This window comes from Daucus carota, chromosome 5 (assembly GCF_001625215.2).
Source record: "Daucus carota subsp. sativus chromosome 5, DH1 v3.0, whole genome shotgun sequence".
NCBI classification, from domain to species: domain Eukaryota; kingdom Viridiplantae; phylum Streptophyta; class Magnoliopsida; order Apiales; family Apiaceae; genus Daucus; species Daucus carota.
Window position 1 is genome coordinate 9,957,561 of NC_030385.2, and position 7,072 is coordinate 9,964,632.

Sequence of the window (7,072 nt, forward strand, 5' to 3'; positions counted from 1 at the left end):
TGTCTTTTTAATAATATTATTTAATTATGGTGCATATTTTTTATTTTATAAATTACCATTTTATTATAAATATAATATAATAACGAAATAATGGGTCCAACATAATTGGTAAATGGGCGTAGCGTTGCACAGACATGACCAATTTCATTTCAGGGCCTGGTTTAGTATACGTGGCATATAAGTGGGGTCGGGGGAAATGGGAAATGGTCAGGGGGCGCCGGGGTTGCTCTCAGAAACTGTTAAAAATATCGTACAAACTGGTTGATGCTCCTCCGTATTGAAGCCTTTACAAGACGTCTCGCGGGTTTGAGGCAGAATCTAAAATAAAGTGCATTTTGTGTACCTGCAATTTAAGCGAGACATCACTTGCAATACTGTACTTCTCAAATCACCACATGCAATATCACAGTTCATAATCCGATACAGTTTATACAATCCCGTCTATAATTCTTAACAACGTTAACAGACAAAATGGATATTTGTGTTATTTTAACAGCTTTTTTGTGCTTCTTTTTGCTATTTGCAACCTCCCAAATCATTCTACAGCCTCACGCAACTCTAATTTTCCATCTGTTTATGCTAGTCGGAAAATTAGAGTTGCGTGAGGCTGTAGAATGATTTAGGAAGGTTGCAGTTTCGTTATATAGCAAAAAAAGCACAAAAGAGTCATTACAGAGATGAAACTACACAAATACCCCTTTGTCTGTTAATGACGTTAATAATAAGTCTTTCTTCCGAATAAGCTGAAATGTTAAACTGGAGGCCAACCAAAATGTAAAAAATATATGCATTCACTTATAAAAAGACCTACACAAAAAGATGTAGTAGTTCTAAACTGTATTTCTATCTACAATACAAAAATTGGATTACAATTCTGTTAAACAAACCCTCTTGCTCCCATGTCCACCAAAATCTCAACCATTTCCTGTTAATTAAATGTTAAGTCAATTTGTAGTAAGCAACAGTCTAATACAAACTATGTACAAGTAGAAGTGCCAGAGATTGGCATATGCAGATATGCTTGACTTACTGAAAGGGAAACTGGATTATGGAATCTTTTGTTCATCTAGAGCGAACTCTCATAATTTGCATCCCACATACAAGAACACGATAGATTATACCACTGACTGAAAATATCAATCCTGCCCTTTATTACGAGTTGTCCCACATCGGTTGTGGGAGGAGCAGAAATCTAGAATATAAGCAGTTAGAACAACTCCAATAGTACGAGGCCTTTTGGGATGGGAGGTGCTGGCTTTAGAAATAAAAGCCTGCTTTCAGAGTCAAATACATACAACTTTGGATGCAGCCAAAGGTTCTATTTTAAACACATACACACTTGGCCTGAGCATCCTGCCCAATATACTAAGTCCAAGACTCCACATCTTCTAGCACTTAGCTTCCCACGAATATAACCTAAGCGTCCATCAACTCAGGTTGGACACCACTGTCCAGGCACCAGCGCCCACCAACGCCCTGTCTGCGCTTTGCCACTGCCCAGCTCAGCGGCTGCCCTTGGAGTTGCCCCAACGCTCCAAGTCCAAATCTCACAAAACCACTCAAGGGTCTTTCTAAACCAATCCAAGCAAACTCAAGGCGACAAGTCCATATGCTAATTGCACTACGCCATAAGTGCTTATATGCAACATTTCGTGTTGTTGCATTACACCCCATATGGTGTTGCCTTAGACCAGAAATCAAGATACCCAACACTTTTTGTGTGTTGCGTCTGCGGCCGTTGCCTTTGACCTCTAATGCAACACTTATCCATTCTAATGCAACAGCAAAAATATATTGCTTTAGAAGGATAATGGAACACCAAATGCTTATAAATGCAACACATTACATTGTTGGGTATTAGGGGATGAAACTTGCATGGTCAGCAGTGGGGCCCACAATGCCACATCAGCGGGGGCACTATGCCACGTCATCTGCGGACCCCACGCGGCCACGTCAGCACTGGGGCCCACAGTTGCCACGTCAGCAATGGGCCCTACAGTGCCATGTCAGCACCTGGGCCCACTCTGCCACGTCAGTTGTGGGGTCCACATTGCCACGTCAGATGTGGGGTCATTTGCCATGTCAGCTGTGGGCCTGTTTGCCACGTCATCAGTGGGGCCCACATTTCTTATGCAACACTGCATGGTTTTTTTAATTTGAATAATGCAACACTAAATTTAAATATGCAACAGCAGGGTAGATAAATACAACAATAAGCTGTAGATAAAGGCAACACTAGAGAACATAAAATGCAACACTTTTTATAAATTTTTTGCAATATCAGTTTTGTAACTATACCATCCCATGCAAATCAACCAACATCCAGCAAATCCAAGTCTGTGCACCAACATCAAAATCTACCAACTGTCCACCAACAAATCTACCAACTAAACCTCCACCAACAAATCAAAATACCAACTGTCCACCAACAAATCTACCAATTAAACCATACTGACTTAATAAAGTGACAAATTTTTCACTCCAAATTACATAATCTTCTTGTCTAAACCACATAACTAGTTGAGAAGCCGCGCGTTGCGGCGGCCTAGAAATATTATATTAATAATTTAGTATTAATATTTTTAGATTAAAATAATTTTGTGTCTGTCTATAAAAAGTATATTAATGATTCAAAATTAATATTTGTAGGATAAAATAAATTTTATGTTATAAAAATCTTGATGTAATACCAATAATAATATATAAAATTGCAAAATTGGACTATAATTCATGGCGAAAAAATGAAAATAAATTTATACATGTAATTAAGAATTTAAAGTACGACAAATCTAAATGTTATTTGTGTTTTTCTTTGAAAAGTAATCATGTTCTTACATTATCACCTTCCTCCAATTTTTTTGGATTGAATGTGCACAAAAACATCTAAATTAAATTCGTGACTTAAATCCGTGAGATAGTAGTCTAAAACTATCCTTGCTTGTAACAACCTTAATTTTTGATACTGTATAAACAGCCTTCACCTAAAAGTTGGTTGAACGGAGCAAACAAATAATGCATGAATAATTTTTTCCTGTACACAGAGTAAATCATATAAAAACTAACAAAAACAAACATGTCCGATGAACAAAACAAATATTATAAAAAAATAACCAACAAACATACATCACTAATAGTTAATTTATTGATATCGTCCATAAATATCATGTCAATACTATATTTTTTTTCCCGTGTTTGGATTTGTCGACTCCCAAATAGTAGTCTATAACTACCTTTGCTTGCAACAACCTTTATTTTTTTAATACTGTATAAACAGCCTTCACTTATCGTCGCAGAAGAACGGCCCCACCAAATTAGAAATCGAGCAAGACAACTATCACCAGAGAGAGTTAGGGTTGTAGTATTGAGAGAAAGAGGAGGTTGTGTTTTAATGATCCAAAAGTATACAATCTATGCTGGTATTTATAGGTGCATAGAGACTTGTGTGCTACTCTTTCCCATAATCAAATAATCTGAAACAAAATCAGATTAAAATTTCCAAGCTACTATATTCCATAAATAATCTGAAACAAAATCAGGTTTTGAAACTTGCTTCTAATATACCCAAAACTAAGAAAGGTAGTTCTAATTTTTGATATTTTTCATCCAAAAATTCCAGAAAATTAGAAAAATAGAACAAAACGATATGAGAGGCGCCACATACACGCCTCTCGCTTCTCCTTTATATAGGTATATTATTTTTTTAATACTGTATAAATAGCCTTCAATTATCGTCGCAGAAGAACGGCACCACCGAGTTAGAATTTGAGCAAGAGAACTATCACCAGAGAGAGGTAGGGTTATGGTATTGAGAGAGAGAGGAGGTTGTGTTTTAATGATCCAAAACCCTACAATCTATACGGGTATTTATAGGTGTCGAGAGACTTGTGTGCTACTCTTTCCCATAATTAAATAATCTGAAACAAAATCAGATTAAAATTTTCAAGCTACTATATTCCATAAATAATCTGAAACAAAATCAGATTCTGAAACTTGCTTCTAATATACCCAAAACTAAAAAAAGTAGTTCTAATTTTTGATATTTTTCATCCGAAAATTCTAGAAAATTAGAAAAATAGAACATAACGATATGAGAGGCGCCACATACACGCCTCTCGCTTCTCCTTTATATAAGTATATTGATTGTGTATATCTTGATTCAACAGTTCCGAATAGTAATTAGGTAAACATATATAGTTGCCAAAACAAAATTAGTAACTAGGTTGGTTTAGATTTGAAAAGAAGATATTCAGCAAATATGTTACCTTGACTATAACTAATTGATTTTGTTTGTGAGAAGCCTTTTTTATTTGTATTTGGTTGTTAATATTCATTAAAAAAAGGTAGCAGTAAATAGTTTCTAATTTTTTTCAGCAGGTATGCTTAATGACAATCTTTTTCAGTAGGTGGACCTCTTAAAATGTTTGAAGTCAATTAAAGGGCATGCCTTTGTGACCTCACCTTACCCTATTGTAATAACACTGGAAGACCATCTTACATCAAATCTCCAAGCTCCATTCCTATGGGATTTCTCGACTCAACTGGTTGCCTGTGGGGAACTTAGGAGCTAAAAAGGCAAGCCTGCTGGCTTATTTTAAAGCACTGGGTAAGTTTTCATTGTATAGTATTGTCTATTTCAGAACACATGGTCATTTTACTTTATGTTACAAATATATAGGTCTATGAGGAATGTATTCTGCTTTTAATTTTGTGTTTTTGAGTTGAGCAGATTTAGACAATGTATGGAAATTATATCTATTTGTAGCTATGACGTACAATACAATAGGGGTAGATATAAGGTAGATATCTTAATTGCTTGAAAACTCTGATTATGTCATATTATATCTATTTGTAGTTAGAATCAATTTATAATTGACAATTTAGTCATTTGAACGGTAATTCGTTGATCTTTCTCTTACAGGAAGCACGACCTGCATTTGATGTACATGACTAATGCGAAAGGGTGTTAGATACGTTGTCCAGGTCTTAAGGTGGCTAGATAATCAGCAGAGTCTGCAATAGTTTTTTTCTTTTATTGTAATGCTTTTTTTTTTTGTAAAAATAAATAATGACATCATTGTAAACATTTATGTATGTTTATAATAAAGATACAACCTTTTTAGTTAAATGACTCATTTATACATTGAATTTGCACAGTATTTGATCAAAGTCTTTGAGGTGTATTGTGTATGTAAGACAACAATTTAAGGTTATCAATAAAGCAAAAAAAATAATTTTTTTAAAAAAAAAAGAACTTTAAGTGTCGGCGTTCTTGTTAACCGACGCTATAGGCATTGAACTACAGCGTCGGCATTTCTGGTAACCGACGCTATTCTTATACCTATAGTGTCGGCAGTATAGGTAACCGACGCTTATTCTTATACCTATAGCGTCGGCAGTTTAGCTAACCGATGCTTTTGCCTACACCTTAGGCGTCGGCTTTTCAGATAACCGACGCTTATGACTATCCCTATAGTGTCGGTGTTTCAAATAACCGACGCTTATGACTATTTTAGCGTCGCCTAAATAACCGACGCAATAGATCCATACCTTTAGTGTCGCCTGCATATACTACGCCACTTGACCGACGCTAAAAGCATATTTTGACCGACGCTATAGGCCCTTTTTGTACTAGTGATATGTTACTCAGGTGGAACACCCTTCTCCGTTGGATAAATTTGAAGATTTTTGTACCATGATTTCTAGTGATCAAGAGGACGATGGTACTCCAACCACTCAGGGCGGTGCCAATTCTTAGAGACTTCATTCTATATCTTTTATTATCTAGTATTTGATATTTTGGTTCTTTTGAACTTAGAATCAGTGTACTTTAGAAGTTAGAGGTGGGTGTATGTGCCCGATTTAATTTTGATTAGTAAGTTTTAAACTTGCTGTATGCTTTTTGGATTGTTGTTGGATGCCTTATTTGGTGGGAATCATGTAAAAATAGAACAGTTATGTTGGATGCCTTATTAATGTTTGGCAGGGATTGTGTCAAAACAAAACGATTATGTCCAAAATTTTAATTTTCAAGTGTTGCATTTGACTTTATATGGTGTTTGCAGTATGCATAAATATTTGATAAAAAAATCAAAAGGATTGCATTTTTGAATGTTGGTAATGTTATAAATAACCAAAATTGGCGTTGCAAATGACCAAAATTGTTGTTGCAAATGAACAAAACTAACGTAGCAAATGAACAACACTGGTGTTGCAAATGACCAGAGTTGCCGTTGCAAATGACCAAAACTGGTGTTGCAAATGACCTAAACTACTGTTGCCTATAATAATATGAGGCTCACAGCTGAGGTGGCAAGGTGAGGCCCATTGCTGACGTGGCAGATGTGGGACCCGTTGCTGAGGTGGCAAGGTGGGGCCCATTGCTGACGTGGAAAGGGGGCCCACTGCTGACGTGGCAAGATGGGGCCGACTGATGACGTGGCATATTTGATGTGTCATCTGCCATGTAGGATATTATTATGATGTGGCGTATAGTTTTGCAACACCAATTATAGTTGCCTATTAATGTATATGTAGTTGCAAAAGAGTCATAATGCAATGTTTTGTAGTGTTGCACAAAGTGTTGCCTTATAGGTCTTAGGTTACACCCGTATTGGCAACGCTGCCCTAGCGTTGCCTATCACCTTATGCAACACTATTCAGGTCTTAGGGGTGTGCATGGTGCGGTTTGGTGCGGTTCCGGATATTAACCGTTACCAAACCGATGAATGCGGTTCGGTTCGGTTAATCATCATTAACCGTAACCGCACCAATTAAAATGGTTTTTCGGTTGCGGTTAACCATTAGTTGGTTGCGGGTTTTTTTCGGTTTTCCCACTATTATTTGCTACTCTTGTGCATAATGATTTTTATAAAAAAATATAAATTTTCATGAACATGTACAATATGTTCGTTTACTATTTACTATTGTTTCTATATGAGGATATAGGAAACATTACATACTTTCATCTAAAAAACCTTAATACACAATAAAAACTAAAACATACATATTTTGACAAGAAATTAGATGATGTTAAGTTAATAAAATTACCCAAAATCAACTAATCATGAAATTC